This window comes from Phocoena phocoena, chromosome 5 (genome assembly GCF_963924675.1).
Source record: "Phocoena phocoena chromosome 5, mPhoPho1.1, whole genome shotgun sequence".
Taxonomy (NCBI): Eukaryota; Metazoa; Chordata; class Mammalia; order Artiodactyla; family Phocoenidae; genus Phocoena; species Phocoena phocoena.
The window spans coordinates 52,728,718-52,750,071 of NC_089223.1; the positions used below are offsets into that span (position 1 = coordinate 52,728,718).

At 35.5% G+C, this 21,354-nt stretch overlaps 1 pseudogene; it reads left to right on the forward strand.

Moving 5' to 3' along the window:
• LOC136123596 (UDP-glucuronosyltransferase 2C1-like) overlaps window positions 1–21,354 on the forward strand; it is a 43,941-nt pseudogene that overhangs the window by 21,531 nt on the left and 1,056 nt on the right.

The window sequence follows — 21,354 nt, forward strand, 5'->3', positions numbered from 1 at the left end:
CAAAGCTAGCAGAAGGAAAGAAATCATAAAAATCACATCAGAACTAAATGAAAAAGAAATGAAGGAAATGATAGCAAAGATCAATAAAACTAAAATCTGGTTTGTGAGAAGATAAACAAAATAGATAAACCACTAGCCAGACTCATCAAGAAAAAAAAAGAGAAGACTCAAATCAATAGAATTAGAAATGAAAAAGGAGAAGTAACAACTGACACTGCAGAAATAACAAAAAGCATGAGAGATTACTACAAGCAACTCTATGCCAATAAAATGGACAATCTGGAAGAAATGGACAAATTCTTAGAAATGCACAACCTGCCAAGACTGAATCAGGAAGAAATAGAAAATATGAACAGACCAATCACAAGCACTGAAATTGAAACTGTGATTAAAAATCTTCCAACAAACAAAAGCCCAGGACCAGATGGCTTCACAGGTGAATTCTATCAAACGTTTAGAGAAGAGCTAACACTTATCCTTCTCAAACTCTTCCATAATATAGCAGAGGGAGGAACACTCCCAAATTCCTTCTGCGAGGCCACCACCACCTTGATACCAAAACTAGACAAGGATGTCACAAAGAAGGAAAACTACAGGCCAATATCACTGATGAACATAGATGCAAAAATCCTCAACAAAATACTAGCAAACAGAATCCAACAGCACATTAAAAGGATCATATACCATGATCAAGTGGGGTTTATTCCAGGAATGCAAGGATTCTTCAATATATGCAAATCTATCAATGTGATAAACGATATTAACAAATTGAAGGAGAAAAACCATATGATCATCTCAATAGATGCAGAGAAAGCTTTCGACAAAATTCAACAGTGATTTATGATAAAAACCCTGCAGAAAGTAGGCATAGAGGGAACTTTCCTCAACATAATAAAGGCCATATATGAAAAGCCCACAGCCAACATCATCCTCAATGGTGAAAAACTGAAAGCATTTCCACTAAGATCAGGAACAAGACAAGGTTGCCCACTCTCACCACTCTTATTCAACATAGTTTTGGAAGTTTTAGCCACAGCAATCAGAGAACAAAAGGAAATAAAAGGAATCCAAATCAGTAAAGAAGAAGTAAAGCTGTCACTGTTTGCAGATGACATGATACTATACATAGAGAATCCTAAAGATGCTACCAGAAAACTACTAGAGCTAATCAATGAATTTGGTAAAGTAGCAGGATACAAAATTAATGCACAGAAATCTCTGGCATTCCTATATACTAATGATGAAAAATCTGAAAGTGAAATCAAGAAAACACTCCCATTTACCATTGCAACAAAAAGAATAAAATATCTAGGAATAAACCTACCTAAGGATACGAAAGACCTGTATGCAGAAAATTATAAGACACTGATGAAAGAAATTAAAGATGATACAAATAGATGGAGAGATATACCATGTTCTTGGATGGGAAGAATCAACATTGTGAAAATGACTCTACTACCCAAAGCAATCTACAGATTCAATGCAATCCCTATCAAACTACCACTGGCATTTTTCACAGAGCTAGAACAAAAAGTTTCACAATTTCTATGGAAACACAAAAGACTCCGAATAGCCAAAGCCCTCTTGAGAACGAAAAAAGGAGCTGGAGGAATCAGGCTCCCTGACTTCAGACTATACTACAAAGCTACAGTAATCAAGACAGTATGGTACTGGCACAAAAACAGAAAGATAGATCAATGGAACAGGATAGAAAGCCCAGAGATAAACCCACGCACATATGGACACCTTATCTTTGATAAAGGTGGCAGGAATGTACAGTGGAGAAAGGAGAGCCTCTTCAATAAATGGTGCTGGGAAAACTGGACAGGTACATGTAAAAGTATGAGATTAGATGACTCCCTAACACCATACACAAAAAGAAGCTCAAAATGGATTAAAGACCTAAATGTAAGGCCAGAAACTATCAAACTCTTAGAGGAAAACATAGGCAGAACTCTCTATGACATAAATCACAGCAAGATCCTTTCTGACCCACCTCCTAGAACAATGGAAATAAAAACAAAAATAAACAAATGGGACCCCATGAAACTTCAAAGCTTTTGCACAGCAAAGGAAACCATAAACAAGACCAAAAGACAACCCTCAGAATGGGAGAAAATATTTGCAAATGAAGCAACTGACAAAGGATTAATCTCCAAAATTTACAAGCAGCTCATGCAGCTCAATAACAAAAAAACAAACAACCCAATCCAAAAATGGGCAGAAGACATAAATAGACATTTCTCCAAAGAAGATATACAGAATGCCAACAAACACATGAAAGAATGCTCAACATCATTAATCATTAGAGAAATGCAAATCAAAACTACAATGAGATATCATCTCACACCAGTCAGAATGGCCATCATCAAAAAATCTAGAAACAATAAATGCTGGAGAGGGTGTGGAGAAAAGGGAACACTCTTGCACTGCTGGTGGGAATGTGAATTGGTTCAGCCACTATGGAGAACAGTATGGAGGTTCCTTAAAAAACTACAAATAGAATTACCATATGACCCAGCAATCCCACTACTGGGCATATACCCTGAGAAAACCAAAATTCAAAAAGAGTCATGTACCAAAATGTTCATTGCATCTCTATTTACAATAGCCCGGAGATGGAAACAACCTAAGTGCCCATCGTCGGATGAATGGATAAAGAAGATGTGGCCCATATATACAATGGAATATTACTCAGCCTTAAAAAGAAATGAAATTGAGCTATTTGTAATGAGATGGATAGACCTAGAGTCTGTCATACAGAGTGAAGTAAGTCAGAAAGAAAAAGACAAATACCGTATGCTAACACATATATATGGAATTTAAGAAAAAAAATGTCATGAAGAACGTAGAGGTAAGAGGAATAAAGACGCAGACCTACTGGAGAACGGACATGAGGATATGGGGAGGGCGAAGGGTGAGCTTTGACAGGGCGAGAGAGAGTCATGGACATATACCCACTAACAAACGTAGTAAGGTAGATAGCTAGTGGGAAGCAGCCGCATCGCACAGGGATATTAGCTCGGTGCTTTGTGACAGCCTGGAGGGGTGTGATAGGGAGTGTGGGAGGGAGGGAGACGCAAGAGGGAAGACATATGGGAACATATGTATATGTATAACTGATTCACTTTGTTATAAAGCAGAAACTAACACAGCACTGTAAAGCAATTATACCCCAATAAAGATGTTAAAAAAAAAAATCCATATGAAGAAATAAAGGTCAGCCGTAAGGTAAAATTACAGTAAAGGCAATTTTAAAAAGCCAGTAGTGTTGTAACCCCAATTTTTAAAAAATTTTCTCAATGATTTAAAATAAAAATTCATAAAAAGAAATTATTAATTTATGTAATTAGAAGCACAATGTATAAATATGTAATTTATCACATCAATAAAGAAAGAGATAGATAGGTCTCTATAAGAGCAAAGTTTTTTTCATGCTATTGAAGTTAACAAACAATTGGTCAAAGTATAAGTCACAAGAGTAATTGGAAAGAGATTGTTCAAGATGGTGGAGTAGAAGGATGTGTGCTCACTCCCTCTTGGAAGAGCACCGGAATCAAAACAAACAATCATCGACAGGAAGACACTGGAACTCACCAAAAAAGATACATGGAGAACAATTGCACCACAGAAGTCCACCCACTGGAGTGAAGATACTGATCCCCATGTCAGGCTTCCCAACCTGGGGGTCCAGCAGTGGGAGGAGAAATTCCCAGAGAATCAGACTTTAAAGGCTAGTGGGATTTTATTGCAGGATTTTGACAGGACTGGGGGAAACAGAGACTCCACTCTTGGAGGACACACACAAAGTAGTGTGCACATCAGGACCCAGGGGGAAGGAGCAGTGACTCCATAGGAGACTGAAGCAGACCTAACTGCTAGTGTTGGAGGGTATTCTGCAGAGGTGGGAGGTGGCAGTGGTTCACCACAGGGATGAGGACACTGGCAGCAGAAGTTCTGGGAAGTACTCTTTGGCATGATCCTTGCCAGAGTCCGCCATGAGCCCCACGAAAGAGCCTGTAGGATCCAGTCCTCAGATGCCTCAGGCCAAACAACTAACAGAGAGGGAACTCAGCCCCATGCATCAGGAGACAAATGGATTAAAGTTTTACTGAGCTCTGCTCTCCAGAGCAACACCCAGCTCTACCCACCACCAGTCCCTCCCATCAGGAAGCTTGCACAAACCACTTAGACAGCCTCATCCATCAGAAAGCAGACAGCAGAAGCAAGAAGAACTACAGTCCTGTAGCCTGTGGAATGAAAACCACATTCACAGAAAGACAGACAAAATGAAAGGGCAGAAGACTATATATACACCAGATGAAGGAACAAGATAAAACCCCAGAAAAAAAAACTAAATGAAACAAAGATAGGTAACCTTCCAGAAAAAGAATTCAGAATAATGATAGTGAAGATGATCCTGGACATCGGAAAAAGAATGGAAGCAAATATCAAGATGATGCAAGAAATGTTTAACAAAGAATTAGAAGAATTAAAGAAGAAACAAACAGAGATGAACAATGCAATAACTAAAATGAAAAATACACTAGAAGGAATCAATAGTAGAATAACTGAGGCAGATGAACGGATAACTGACCTTGAAGACAAAATGGTAGAAATCACTGCCATGGAACAGAATAAAGAAAAAAGAATGAAAATAAATGAAGACAGCCTAAGAGACCTCTGGGACAACATTAAATGCACCAACATTCACATTATAGGGGTTCCAGGAGGAGAAGAGAGAAAGAAAGCACCCAGGAAAATATTTGAAAAGTTTGTAGTCAAAAACTTCCCTAATTTGGGAAAGGAAATAGCCACCAAAGTCCAGGAAGCACAGAGAGTCCCAGACAGGATAAACCCAAGGAGAAACACAACAAGAAACATAGTAATCAAATTGACAAAAATTATTAAAAGCAACAAGGGAAAAGTGACAAATACCATACAAGGGACCTCCCATAAGGTTAACAGCTTCTCACCAGAAACTCAGCAAGCCAGAAAGGAGTGGTATGATATATTTAAAGCAATGAAAGGGAAGGACCTACAACCAAGATTACTCTACACAGCAAGGATCTCATTCATGTTCGATAGAAAAATCAAGAGCTTTACAGACAAGCAAAAGCTAAGAGAATTCAGCACCACCAAACCAGCTCTACAACAAATGCTAAAGGAACTTCTCTAAGTGGGAAACAAAAGAGAAGAAAAGAACCTACAAAAACAAACCCAAAACAATTAAGAAAATAGTCATAGGAACATACATATCGATAATTACCTTAAACGTGAATGGATTAAATGTTCCAACCAAAAGACACAGGCTCACTGAATGGTTACAAAAACAAGACCCATATATATGCTGTCTACAAGAGACCCACTTCAGACCTAGGGACACACACAGACTGAAAGTGAGGGAATGGAAAAGATATTCCATGCAAATGGAAGTCAAAAGAAAGCTGTAGTAGTAATTCTCACATCAGATAAAATAGATTTTAAAATAAAGAATGTTACAAGAGATAAGGAAGGGCACTACATAATGACCAAAGGATCAATCCAAGAAGAAGATATAGCAATTACAAATATATATGCACCCAAAATAGGAGCACCTCAGTACATAAGGCAAATGCTAACAGCTATAAAAGAGGAAATCATCAGTAACACAATAATAGTGGGAGACTTTAACACCTCACTTAAACCAATGGACAGATCATCCAGACAGAAAATTAATAAGGAAACAAAAGCTTTAAATGACACAAAAGACCAGATGGATTAAATTGATATTTATAAGACATTCCATCCAAAAACAGCATATTACACTTTCTTCTCAAGTGCACACAGAATTTTCTCCAGGAAAGATGATATCTTAGGTCACAAATCAAGCCTCAGTAAATTTAAGAAAATTGAAATCATCAAGTATCTTTTCTGATCACAATGCAATGAGATTAGAGATAAATTACAGGGAAAAAATGTAAAAAAAAAAAAAAAAAACGCATGGTGGCTAAATAATATGTTACTAAATAACCAAGAGATTACTGAAGATATCAAAGAGGAAATCAAAAAATACCTAGAGACAAATGACAACGAAAATACAATGATCCAAAACCTAAGGATGCAGCAAAAGCAGTTCTAAGAGGGAAGTTTATAGCAAAACAATCCTACCTCAAGAAACAAGAAAAATCTCAAACAATCTAACCTTACACCTAAAGGAACTAGAGAAAGAACAAACAAAACCCAAAGTTTGTAGAAGGAAAGAAATCATAAAGTTCAGATCAGAAATAAATGAAATAGAAACAAAGGAAACAATAGCAAAGATCAATAAAACTAAAAGCTGGTTCCTTGAGAAGATAAACAAAATTGATAAACCTTTAACCAGACTCATCAAGAAAGAGAGGGAGAGGACTCAAATCAATAAAATTAGAAATGAAAAAGGAGAAGTCACAACAGGCACCACAGAAATACAAAGCATAATAAGAGACTACTACAAGGAACTCTATGTCAATAAAAGGGAAACCTCGGAAGAAACGGACAAATCCTTAGAAAGGTGTAAACTTCCAAGGCTGAACCAGGAAGAAATAGAAAATATGAACACACCTATCACAAGTAATGAAATGAAACTGTGAATAAAAATCTTCCAACAAACAAAAGTCCGGGACCAGATGGACTCACAGGTGAATTCTATCAAATATTTAGAGAAGAGCTAACACCCATCCTTCTCAAGCTCTTCCAAACAACTGCAGAGGAAGGAACACTCCCAAACTCATTCTATGAGGCCACCATCACCCTGATACCAAAACCAGGCAAAGATGCTACAAAAAAAAAAAAAGAAGAAATTAAATACTAATATCACTGATAAATATAGACGCAAAAATCCTCAACAAAATACTAGCAAACAGAATCCAACAACACATTAAAAGAATCATACACTATGATCAAGTGGAAGTTATATGCAAGGATTCTTTAATATATGCAAATCAATCAATGTGATACACCGTATTAACAAATTGAAGAATAAAAACCTTATGATCATCTCAATAGATGCAGAAAAAGCTTCTGACAAAATTCAACACCCATTTATGATAAAAACTCTCCAGAAAGTGGGCCTAGAGGGAACCTACCTCAACATAATAAACCCACAGCAAACAACATTCTCAATGGTGAAAAACTGAAAGTATTTCCTCTAAGATCAGGAACAAGACAAGGATGTCTACTCTAGCCACTTATTTTCAACATAGTTTTGGAAGTCCTAGCCATGTCAGTCAGAGAAGAAAAAGAAATAAAATGAATCCAAATTGGATAAGAAGAAGTAAAACTGTCACTGTTCGCAGATGACATGATAATATACATAGAAAATCCTAAAGATGCCACCAGAAAACTACTAGAGCTAATCAATGAATTTGGTAAAGTAGCAGGATACAAAATTAATGCACAGAAATCTCTTGCATTCCTATACACTAACAATGAAAGATCAGAAAAAGAAATTACGGAAACAATCTCATTCACCATTGCAACATAAAGAATAAAATACCTAGGAATAAATCTACCTAAGGAGGTAAAAGACTTGTACTCAGAAAACTATAAGACACTGTTGAAAGAAATCAAAGATAACACAAAGAAATGGAGAGATATAGCATGTTATTGGATTGGAAGAATCAGTGTTGTGAAAATGACTATACTACCCAAAGCAATCTACAGAGTCAATGCAATCCCTAACAAATTACCAATGGTATTTTTTTACAGAACTAGAACAAAAATCTGAAAATTTGTATGGAGACACAAAAGACCCTGAATAGCCAAAACAATCTTGAGGAAAAACTGGAGCTGGAGGAATCAGACTCCCTGACTTCAGACTATACTACAAAGCTATAGTAATCAAGACAGTATGTTGCTGGCACAAAAACAGAAATATAGATCAATGGAACAGGATAGAAAGCCCAGAGATAAACCCACGCACCTATGGTCAACTAATCTATGACAAAGAAGGCAAGGTTATACAATGTATATAAGACAGTCTCTTCAATAAGCAGTGCTGGGAAACTGGACAGCTACTTGTAAAAGAATGAAATTAGAACACTCCCTAACACCATACACAAAAATAAACTCAAAATGGATTAAAGACCTAAATGTAAGACTGGACACTATAAAACTGTTAAAGGAAAACATAGGAAGAATGTTCCTTGACATAAATCACAGCAAGATCTTTTTTGACACACCTCCTAGAGCAATGGAAATAAAAACAGAAATAAACAAATGGGACCTAATGAAACTTAAAAGCTTTTGCACAGCGAAGGAAACTATGAACAAGATGAAAAGACAACACTCAGAATGGGAGAAAATATTTGCCCCATCTGTCTGTTGTCTGAATCAACAGACAAAGGATTAATCTCCAAAATACATAAACAGCTCATGTAGCTCAGTAACAAAAAACCAAACAACCCAATCCAAAAATGGGCAGAAGACCTAAATAGACATTTCTCCAAAGAAGACATACAGATGGCCAAGAGGCACATGAAAAGCTGCTCAACATCACTAATTATTAGAGAAATGCAAATCAAAACTACAATGAGGTATCACCTCACACCAGTTAGAATGGGCATCATCAGAAAATCTACAAACAACAAATGCTGGAGAGGGTGTGGAGAAAAGGGGACCCTCTTGCACTGTTGGTGGGAATGTAAATTGATACAGCCACTATGGAGAACAGTATGGAGGTTCCTTGAAAAACTAAAAAGAGAACTACCATATGACCCAGCAATCCCACTACTGGGCATATACCCAGAGAAAACCATAATTCAAAAAGACACATGCAATCCAAAGTTCATTGCAACACTATTTACAATAACCAGGTCATGGAAGCAACCTAAATGCCCACTGACAGACGAATGGATAAAGAAGATGTGGTACATATATACAGTGGAATATTACTCAGCCATAAAAAGGAATGAAATTGGGTCATATGTAGGTATGTGGATGGATCTCGAGACTGTCATACAAAGTGAGGTAAGTCAGAAAAAGAAAAACAAATATCGTATATTAATGCATATATGTGGAATCCAGAAAAATGGTAAAGATGATCCAGTTTGCAAGGCATAAATAGAGACACAGATGTAGAGAACAAATGTATGGACATGGGGGCAAGGGGTGGTGGGATGAATTGGGAGATTAGGATTGACATATATACACTAATATGTATAAAATAGATAACTAATAAGAACCTGCTGCATAAAAAGAATAAATAAAATTCAAGAATTAAAAAAAATCAAGTGTACCATACTAATGTTAGACGCTAGTAATAGCAGAAATTGGATGTGGGGTTTATGGAAATTCTGCAATTTTTCTGTAAATGTAAAAGTATTGTAAAATATAAACTTTTTAAAAATCTGGAAAGAAAAGTAATTGGAAATTTTTTTTTGGCAGTACGCAGCCCTCTCACTGTTGTGGCCTCTCCCGTTGTGGAGCACAGGCTCCAGACACGCAGGATCTGCAGCCATGGCTCACGGGCCCAGCCGCTCCGTGGCATGTGGGATCCTCCTGGACCGGGGCACAAACCCATGTCCCCTGCATCGACAGGCAGACTCTCAACCACTGCGCCACCAGGGAAGCCCCCAGAAAAAAATTTTTTTAATGAATGAAAACACAACAGTTCAAATCAATAGATGTGGAGAAGCAGGACTCAGAGAGGAATTTATAGGTGCAAGTGCCTACATTAAATAAGAAGAAGGATCTAAAAATCAATATACTAATATTATACTGTAAAGAACTATAAAAAGAAGGCAAACTAAACCAAAATATAGCAGAAGGAAAAAAATAATGGAGTTAGAGCAGAGATAAACAAAACAAACAAACAAAAAAAAAGAGAAAATCAATAATACCTAAACCTGGTTCTTTGAAAAGGTCAGCAAAATTATCAAACTTTTAGCTAAACTGCCAAAGAGAAAAAAAAAAAAGTAGATGCAAATAATTTTAAAATGAGAAATGAACCTAGGGAGATTACTAAAGGCTTTTCAAAAATAAAAAGTTTATAAGAGGATATGAAGGAGTTGTAGCCAAGATGGGAGAAGAATACCCCAGCTTACCTCTTAGCACAGTGAGACAGATAGCGGGGATGAAGAAGTGGTATAGTCAAGACTCATAGCACCAAGGGAGCAAATTAGCAAAGATTGTCCCCAAGGAGTGCATGGTTCAAGCCCAACATTAGGCTCCCCAGACCAGGGCTCCAGCACCAGGAAGCCATGCCCCCAAAACAATGGCCTTAAAGGCCAGTGGAGAGTACTTTCAGAAGAGCTAATGGCTCATAGTAATCAATCTACCACAACAAGAGGACACAGGCAGCCCAAATACAGGTACCCCTAGAGCATCTAAGTCTGGTGACCGGATGAGGGTGCACTGCTTGGATGGATAGGATGTCTAATACAAAAGGCCACTTTTACAAGGTCAGGAAATGTAACCAACCTTCAGATACATAAAAATAAAAACTGCAAGTTGGGTGAAATAAGGCAACAGAGGAATATGTTGCAAATGAAGCAACAACATAAAACCCCAGAAAAAGAACTAAGTGAAGTGGACATAGGCAATCTACCCCATAGAGAGTTCAAGGTAATGATTGTAAAGATGTTCAGAAAAACTGGGGAGAAGATTAAATAAACAGAGTGAGAAGGTAGAAGCTTTTAGCAAAAAATTAGAAAATATAAATAAGAACAAAACAAAGATGAACAATACAATAACTGAAATGATAAATACACCAGAAAGAATCAACAGTAGATTAGATGATACAGAGACATCAATCAGCGAGTTGAAAGACAAAGTAGTGGAAATCATTGAAGTTAAAAAGAATAAAAAGAAAGAAGACAGTTTAAGAGACTTCTGTGACAACATCAAGCATATTAACATTTGCATTATAGGTCTCCCAGAGGGAGAAGAGAGGCAGAAAGGGGCAGAGAACATATTTGAAGACATAATAGCTATAATTCCCTAACTTGGGAAAGGAAACAGTCATCTAGTTGTAGGAAGCAGAGACAATCCCACACAGGATCAACCCAAAGAAGACCACACCAAGACACATTGTAATTAAAATGGCAAAAATTAAGAGAAAATTTTAAAAGCAGCAAGGGAAAAGGAACAAGTTACTTACAAGGAAACTCCCATAAGCCTATTGGCTAACTTTTCAGCAGAAACACTGCAGACCTGAAGGGAGTGGCACAATATATAATATTTAAAATGATGAAAGGGGAAAACCTACTACCAGGAATACTTTCACCAGCAAGGCTCTCATTCATGTTTGATGGAGAGATCAAAAGTTTTACAAGAAAGCAAAAGTTAAAGAGTTCAGCACCACCAAACCAGGTGTACAAGAAATGTTAAGGGGACTTTTCTAAGTGAGAGAGAAAAGGTCACAACTAGAAACATGAAAATCACAAAAGGAAAAATAGGTAAAGGAAAATATATAGTAAAGTTAGTAAATCAGCCAGATATAAAGCTAGAAGGAAGGTTAGAACACAAAAGTAATACAATCATGTATACTCATAATAAGTAGTTAAGAGATGCATGAAACTAAAAGGTTTAAAATATGATGTCAAAAATAGTAAGTGTGGTGAGGGAAGTAAAAATGCAAGGTTGTTAAAATACACTTGAACTTAAGAGATCAGCAACTTAAAATAATCATGTATTTTCACATATATATGTATGTATCTTGCTAAATACAGTGTGGGGAATAAGACAATAACTATGCAATAGTTTTACATGTTGTAACTAGACTTATTGTGATGATCATTTTGAGAGGTATAGAAATACCAAATAGCTATACTGTGTAACAGGAACTAACATAGTGTTGTAGGTTAGTTATACTTCAAAACAGAAAAGAAAAAACAACCTCATGGAAAAATAGATCAGATTTGTGGTTACCAGAGGCAGGGGACTGGGGAAAAGACAATTGGAGGAAGGTGGTTAAAAGGTTCAAACTTCCAGTTATACAATAAATGAGTACTAGGAATGCAATATACATCATAAACAAACACTGCTGTATGTTATATATGAAAATTGTTGAGAGTAAATCTTGAGTTCTCATGTGAAGAAATTTTTTTTCTATTTCTTTAATTTTGTACCTACATAAGATGATGGATATTCACTTATTCACTTATCACTTATTGTGATAATCACTTCATAATGTATGTAAGTAAAATTATAATGCTATACAACTTAAACTTAGTGCTGTATATCAATTATATATCAACAAAACTGAAAGAAAAAAAAGAGGATATTATCAAAACTTGCACAACAAAAATTAGACAACCTGGAATACGTGGATAAATACCTTGAAAAACTCAATTTACTTACACTGACTAAACAAGAAATAGAGTATTTCAACAGACCTATATCAAATTAAGAGACTGAAATAGTAATCAAAAACCTACCAAAAAGGAAAAGTCCTGGAGAGATAACATCACTGACAAATTCTATCAAACATTTATATAATTAAGTAATCCTTTTCAAATATTCCAAAAAAGTGAAAAGAAGGAAACATTATATAATGCTGTGAGGCTAGATTTACCTGATATGAAAGCCTGTGTATTGCCAAAACCTGCTTTCAGTTTCAAGGTTCGTTGGACTCACCAGCAAAATACCCACTTGTCTCACACAACTGAACAGATTTAATTAATTTCTTTAATAGAAGATGATTTAACTTAATTTCAATATACAGTCATTAGAAGGGGATGAATAAAAGTATTAGAAAGACATAACAGAGTATACATCACCAGATTGGGCCAACATCTTCATCCAGATTCAAACAGCAGCTGGGAAATCCCGAGTAACAGCAATCTGGAGTCCCAGCTGGGAAGGGTCCCAGGCGGTACGTCCACCTCAGGGGTGAAACTTCAAATTGTAGTTCTGGGGGCTTCCGTTTATAATTCCAGGCCACAAACTGATGTCATCAGTTTGCATGTAAAAATGCAGCCCTGGTTCAACTGTAACAATGCTGTTGGTTTCACCATATGAGTCACAAGATTTTCTAGACCCCAGGGGACTGGCCAGGTCCCCAGGGCTCAAGAAATTCCAAGACCCACTCCCTTTCTTATTGTACTTGCTGCTTGACTTGTTAGTAAGAATTGTTAGGTGTGCAACCAGGCCTGCAGTCCAGGCAGGATCACAAGTCAGTCAGAGGCCTTCTTTTGCCTCTGAAGCCTAAACAAGACTACTTTACTAGTTTTCCCAACAGCCAGATAAAGACATCACAAAATAAAATTACGGACCATGATCATTTCTAAATATGGACATTAAAATACTCAAGAAAAGATTTGCAGATCAAATCCTCTAGAATATTGAAAGGAGTATTCACCATAGTAAAATGATACTTATTCTATTTTTGCAAAGCTGGTTCAGCAAATGTAAATCAATCCATGTAATACAGCACATGAATATAATGAAGGGAAAAACAAACAAACAAATGATCATTTTAACTTACACAGCAAAGGAAGTTGAGAAAATCCAACATTCTTTTGATGAAAACTCTCAAGAAATTTAGGAATAGAAGGAGAAGTCCTCAATATGATACAGGATACTTTTGAAAAACCCACAGCTTATGTCATACTCAGTGGTATAAACTGAAAGCTTTCTTCCTAAGATCAGGAAAAATACAAGGTTGTATTGTTTCACTGCTGCTATTTAACCTTATACCAGAAGTTCCAGCATAGGAATGACACAGGAAAAAGAAATAAAAATGCATCCACATTGGAATGAGAGAGGTAAAGCAATGTGTGTTTGCAGATGACATGATACTATACATAGAAAATCTCAAAGAATTCACAAAAAACTACTAAGGATAATAACCAAACTTAACTAAGGTGCATAATACAAGATTAACAGGCAAAAATCAGTTTTGTTCATACACACAAGGTCAGTGAACACTCTGAACATGAAACTTTTAAACTTCCACTTACTAGAGCAACAAAACAAATTAAATACTTAAGAATAAATCTAACCAAGGAGGTAAAACATTTGCATGATGAGAACCACAAAATATTATTATTATTATTATTATTATTATTACTGTGCTGCGTGGCATGTAGGATCTTAGTTCCCCAACCAGGGATTGAACCTATGCCTCCTGCAGTGGAAGCTCAGGGCCCTAACCACTGGACAGCCAGGGAATTCGCCACAAAACATTATTGCTGCAAGAAATTAAAGGATACCTAAATACATGGAAACTCATCCTATGTATGTTCATGATAGGAATACTTAACATGGTTAAGATGTCAACACTATCCAAAACTATCTACAGATTTAATGCAATGCCTATCAAAACTCTAACAGCATTTTTGTAGAAATAAAAAATCCAATCCTCAACCTCATATGGAACTACAAGAACCACAAATAGACGAAACAATCCTGAAAAACAACAAAGTTAAAGGACTCACACTTTCAAACACTGAAGTTAGAAATTTACTATAAACTTACAGTAAATTAACAGTGTAGTAATGGGAAAAGGGCAGACATATAAACCAATGGAATAGAAGACAAAGTAGAAATTAACCCTCACACGTATGGGCAATTGATTTTCAACAAGGATGCAAGACCATTCAGTGGGGAAAGGACAATCTTCTCAACAAATAGTGCTTGTAAAATCTTGATATCCACATGCAAAGGAATAAAGTTGGACACTTACCTTAAAAAAATTAACTCAAAATGGATCAGAGACAAATTTTAGAAGTAAAAACATAATACTTTTACAAGAAAATTCTAAGGGAAAACTTCATCACATTGTATTTTGCTATGATTTCATAGGTATGACACCAAAAGCACAAACAATAAAAGTAAATAAATTGGACTTCATCAAATGCAGAACTTTGTGCATCAAAAGATACTATCAAGAAAGTGAAATACAATATACAGATTGGGAGACAATCTCTGCAAATCACGTATCTGATAAGGAACTAATGTGCACAATACATAAAGAACTCCTATAACTCAACAACAACAAAAAAACAATTGAAAAATGGGAAAGTACTTGAATAGATACTTCTCAAAATAAGATAAACAAAAGGTCAAAAAGTACATGCAAAGATGCTCAAAATCATTAATCATTAAGGAAATGCAAATCGAAGAACCACTTCACACATTAAGATGGCTATTATAAAAAATAAATAAAAGGAAAATAGCAAGGGTTGGTGTGAAAATGGAGAAATAGGACCTCGTGCGTTACAATTCTGTTACTGAATGCAAGTTTGTATACCTGATGCAGTTAGTCCAGACAAACCAAAACATAGGAGTTTGGAGCAGAGAAAGGTTTACTGCAAGTCCACAAAGGAGGTGGGTGGCTTGTGCCCAGAAAGCCCTGAACTCTCCAAAGTGTTTCAGCAAAGCACTTTTAAAGGCAAGGTAAGAGAGGTATGTGGTTAGTTGTTGCAAACTTCTTGGTGTAGGACAGTACTTTGTTCTTGCCACTCTCCAAGTAGGTCAGGTCATGATGTTCCTGTAAACCTCCAACAAGACAAATATTATTTTCTGTTCTGCAACTTTTATCTCTATATTAATGGACTCTTAAAGGTCAGAGCCTTGAGAATAGGATATCCTGTACATTTCAGGCTGTAGGCAACATTATTTTACAAAAGGTACAGAGCCAGCATGACCAACACAGGAAACAGAGCAGAAAGGTTAAAGTAAAAGAAACAGATCTAATGTGAAATCAGATTTGTTCTTCTCTATTATACTCATAAGAGTGCAAAATGATGTATCTGCTCTGAAAAACATTTTTCTTGTTCTTCACTAAGTTAAACATAGAGCTGTTATATGCCCCAGTAATTCTAATCCTGACTATTTATGAAGAGAAATTGAAATCAGGGAATCAAACAGATATTTGTACAACAATGGTCACAGCAACATTATTCACAATACCAGAATGAATGGATAAAGAAAATGTGATATACACACAAAATGGAATATTATTCAGCCTTAAAAAGAAAGGAAATTCTGATATGTTATAATATACATGAACCTTGAAGACATAATGCTAAGTGAAATAATGTTGTCAGAAGACAAATACTGTATGATTCCACTTATATCAGATACCTAGATTAGACAAATTCATGGAGACAGAAAGTAGAATAGAGGTACCAGGGGCTAGGGAGTGGGGGGAATAGGGAGTTATTGCTTAATGATACAGAGTTTATGTAGGGAAGATGAAAACATTTGGGGTATAGATAGTGCTTATCGTTACATACCACTGTGGATGTATTTAGTGCCACCAGATTCTATAATTACAATACTTTAAAATGATAGACATCATTATGTATATTTTACTATAATAAAAAAGGAAATACTTGATTCTAAGTTACTACCAAGTATATAACAAAGATCAAAGCCCTAACAATTTCTTAGTGAGGTAAATCACATTCCTTCCCTTTGCCTCTGAAAACTTTGTTTCAAAATCCACTTTACCAGAATGGCCTAGTAATACCAATATACACTTGTTTCAGATACAGATTGTCTTTTATCTTCGTCTACAAGTTAGAATTAACCTGATGATGATAGCCTATCGACTAGGATTATTGCAAGCATTTGAAAACACTGTTGTGGTGTCAAAGGTTTAAAAACATTCATTACTTAATCACTTAGGACCTCAGTTTGCTTGTATATTACCTGGAGTCATCAAACCTGATTAATTCTAAGTTAACTGCCTCCTTCTGATGGGATGTGATTCTAAAAGTTTTCTAATAGAGTAAATGCACTTGTCTTAGCAGGTTCTGTGGAGATACACAGGAAAAGAAACCAGAAACACTAGGAGCAAATACCCGGCTATATGGATGGATTCCACAGAATGATCTTCTTGGGTAAGACCAAAGAGAAGCAAACTTAAATAATTTTGCTTAATTACGAATGAGGAATAATCTGAATGATTACTCAATAACAGATAAGTTGTATTCAAAATAAGAAAAAAAACGTAATTTCTTCTTCACATTTCTTCTCGAGCTTGTTAAAGAAAAACTTATTCATGACACTTGTTAAAGACTGTAAGGCACACTTTAGCCAAGACCACCATGATAAGTACAGTAACTACTGCAATGGACTTTTACAGTAAGACAGAGAGATTGGACTAAACTCTGCATGCAGAAAGAAAAGTGGGAAATTTATAACCAAAGTGCAGAGAGGGAGGTCAGTGGAATGGAAAATCACTAGAAGAAACATCAGGGTCAAGGGAGGACGCTGGCAAAACTAACCTAATCCGATTCTTGTTGACAGCAGGCCAGGGTGATCAGCCATCACTTGGGGGATGGTGAAAGAGGAAGCAGCAGCTCAAAAGAGTGATCAGGTATCAGTACTGGGAGAATCTAGCTAAACTGACTTTAGAAGGATGGTTGCTAAAATTGGGCAATGCAGAGATAAACAAAAAGCCCCAAAATCAGGGTCTACTTGAAAAGAGAGTTCAGAGGAGCCTGACTAGAGTTTGGTCAAATATGGAATCTTTGTCAAGCACTAACATAAATATGGTATTTATAATTCTTCCGTTTATGATACAATCTCTCCCTCCTCAGAATCAGAGCCAAAGAAAGTACCTTTACATCAGGCTCTCATTATCTTTTGTATAGAATATTGCAACACCCTCCTGGCTTTCTGTATCCATTATCTTCCTCCTCTCTTCACTTTTCCCACAGTAGCTATTTGAAAAAAAAATCTGATAAGCCATTTCACCATCTATAATATTATAAATGGTTCAAATTACTTATAATCAATTAAAAACCCAATTTTTAAAACAGAGTACTACATGAACTTGCCCAGGTCGATCTTTCTAGCCTGTTATGCCAACATTCTCACATTGAAACCCTGCACATCTCAACTCCCTTTCCCTATTAAAGCAAGCGTTTGTTTTCTTAAAACCCTCCATTCCTTTTTATTAAAGTATTCTCACCCCAGCAACTGTCCAACGTCAAGTGCTCTCCATCGGTTAACTCTGCACAAACTTTTCACAGGTGTGGAATGACTTAATTGCTGGAATTACTAATTGCTGCTTAGCCTGGAATAATTAATTGCTGCTTTCTTTAGAGCCTATAGGAATTTATATATGGCCTCATGGCACAGAATTATGCAGAAGATGCTACCTAATTGAATTAATGATTTATAAAGGTGTCATGATTTTCTGTATCTGAAACTCTTACTAATGATATATATTTTATTTTTAGGTCATCCCAAAGCCAGAGCTTTTATTACTCACTGTGGAACCAATGGGATCTATGAAGCTATTTACCACAGGGTCCCTATGGCGGTAATTCCCCTGTTTGGTGATCAGCATGATAATATTGCTCATATAAAAGCCAAAGGGGCAGCTGTTGAATTAAATTTGCACATAATTACGAGTTCCAATATCCTTAACACTTTGAACACAGTTATTAACAACCCTTCCTGAGTATAGACTATATTCTTTTCTGAGAAGCGTCGGTATTTTAAAAGGAGTAAGTTGTTTCATTCAGTTAAACTGATTACTTTTACATAATCACCAGGACATAACTAACATCAAATATGATTGTCTTACACTTCTCAAATTCTATGAAAGTATTTAGATTCACCTACTGTTACTGGGTAATAGATTACAACCTCAAAGAAATACTAAATTTATTTAAAGAAACTAAGCTGCTGTTAAAGAGATACAAATATTTTTATTAATAATACTTATTGTTTATCTCTTAAAAATGCAGATGTTAACACTATAAAGAATTTAGACAATATAAAAAAAAGCATAGAGAAATAAAAATGAAAAATCACTTAACTCTCCACATGCAGCTATAACCATCAGTATAGAAATATTACTTTAGGTATTTCCTTGTACTAATTTATAACTAGAAAAAAAGATAGAAATACTTTTATAAAAATAGGATCATTCTACTTGTTAATTAAAAACATCCTATATTGGTATATTTTAATTGAAAACAAGAGAAAGACAGTGAAGTAAAGAGTGTGAGACAGTGAGATCCAAATGGAGACATAGAAGACCCCAGCCTCCCTGTCCCCTGACAAAGATCGACAATTAGACATGACAGTACCCATAAACAAAAACATCTCTGGGAGAGCTCTAAAGTCCACTTAAGGAATTTTAGCAACACTGTGGAACTAAAAAATCCTGAGAATAATCACACAAAAACAGAATGAAGACAGCTTCATTTTACCCATATCATCCCATTTCCAAGCCAGCATTACTCAACACCAAGAGGGAACTTCCCAGCTAGAAAGAGTTTCTCAACAGGAAAGTCGAGTGACCAGTTTCTAAAGCCTTTTGGGGCACAGAAATAGAAACACAAATCCTAAATTGTAGCTACTACAAAGCTACAGATCTTCTAAAAGTATGGTACTGGCATAAAAACAGACACATAGACCAACGGACAGGATTGAGTGTCCAAAAGTAAACCCTCACATATAAGGTAAAAAAATATTTGACAAAAGAGCCAAGAATACTCAATAAGAAAACAGTTGTGTCTTCAATAAATGGTGCTGGGGAACCTAGATAATCTCATATAGCAGAATGAAATTGGACCCCTATCTTACATCACTTACAAAGATTAACTAAAAATGGATTAAAAACTTAAACATAAGACCTAAAACCATACAACTCCTAGAAGAAAATATAGGGGAAAAAATCTCCTTGGCAAGGGTCTTTGTAACAATATTTTGGATATGCCAACGACAGCACAAGGAACAAATACAAGAATCAACAAGTGGGCTACATCAAATTTAAAAGCTCCTGCACAGCAAAAGAAATGATCTACAAAATGAAAGAAAACCTACAAAATGGGAGAAAATGTTTGCAAATTAGATATCTGATAAGGTTAAAATACAAAATATATAAAAACTCATATAACTCAAGTAAAGAAAAATTTAAAAATTAGTAGAGTTACTAAATAAACATTTTTCCAAAGAAGATGTACAAATGGCCAACAGATACATGAAAGGGGGGTTGACATCAGTAAGCATCAGAAAATGCAAATCAAAACCACAATGAAATATCACCTCATACCTATTAGAATGGCCATCAATGAAAGAAAAGGTATAACAAATGTTGGTGAGGAAGTGAAGAAGGGTGTTGGTAGGAATGTAAATTGCTGTAACCACTATGGAAAATAGGATGGCGCTTCCTCCAAAAATTTAAAATAGAACTACTACATCATTCAGCAATGCCACTTTGGGGTATACATCTAAAGGAAATTACAACGGAATATGGAAGAGATACCTGCATTTCTATGTTCATTGTAGCGTTATTCATAACAACTAAGATATAAAAACAACCTAATTATCCATCAATGGATAAATGGATAAAGAAGATGTGGTATATGTATGTAAAGAAATATTATTCAGGAAAGAGAAAGAAGGAAATCCTGCCATTTGTGTAACATGACATTGTTCTAAGTGAAATAAGTCAGGCAGAGAAAGCCAAATACTGTATGATATCACTTATATGTGTAATCTAAAAAGTCAAATTCATAGAAACTGAAAGCAGGTTGGTGGTAACTAGAGTCTAGGGGTTTGGGAAGTGAAGAGATGTTGGTCAAAGGGTACAAACTTTTAGTTTGAAGTGAATAAGTTATAGGGATATTTGTACTGCATGGTGATTATAAATAAATAAAAATATTCTCAACAGCAAGTGATTATATTTATCATTTTAGTGTATTTCAAATAAATCAAATATATTCTTGGAAAAAAATAAGCTATATTAAAAGTAAAAGAATTGCCACGGTTGGAGAGTTTTTTTAATATTAGATAAATTCTTACTAAAATTTTCCTATAATTCTATGTACAAATATTTACATTAGAGTTTAGAATAATTACTTTTTAAATATTTCCAATTTTGGTCAATATAGAATGACTTTTCACTATGAAGTCACTTTTAAACTTCCCATTCATGTCACCTAAACATCACATCTTAATTTTTGTTTGCTGTATTATCATTATAACATGTTCAAAACTTACAATGTACACATTTTGTCCATGACCAAAATTTCGAATAACATTTAGCCTTAGTTTTGTATTTATATGGATTTAATGAAGCACTTTCTTTTTATTGCAGTCTCTCTATTCCTGGAGGATTTTCTTTTCATTAATTTTTTATCTGACAGATATTTTGTTTTTGTGTCTTGGAGGGTTTCTTGTTGCTATTTCCTTGTTTCCTTGAGATATATTCAGAAGTACTTATTCCTTAAATTCTTGGTATTAAGAAAGGCCTTTTTTTTTTTTTAAACCAAAGAGCAACAAGGATTTGATGTTTTTCTGATTTACCGTTCCCTTCCTCAGAACTTTCTACATGCTCTTCCACTATCTTTTACAATTTAATGTTCTATATTCTCCATCAATGATGACTGCACTTCAGTGTGGGAGAATAACCTTCCTCCT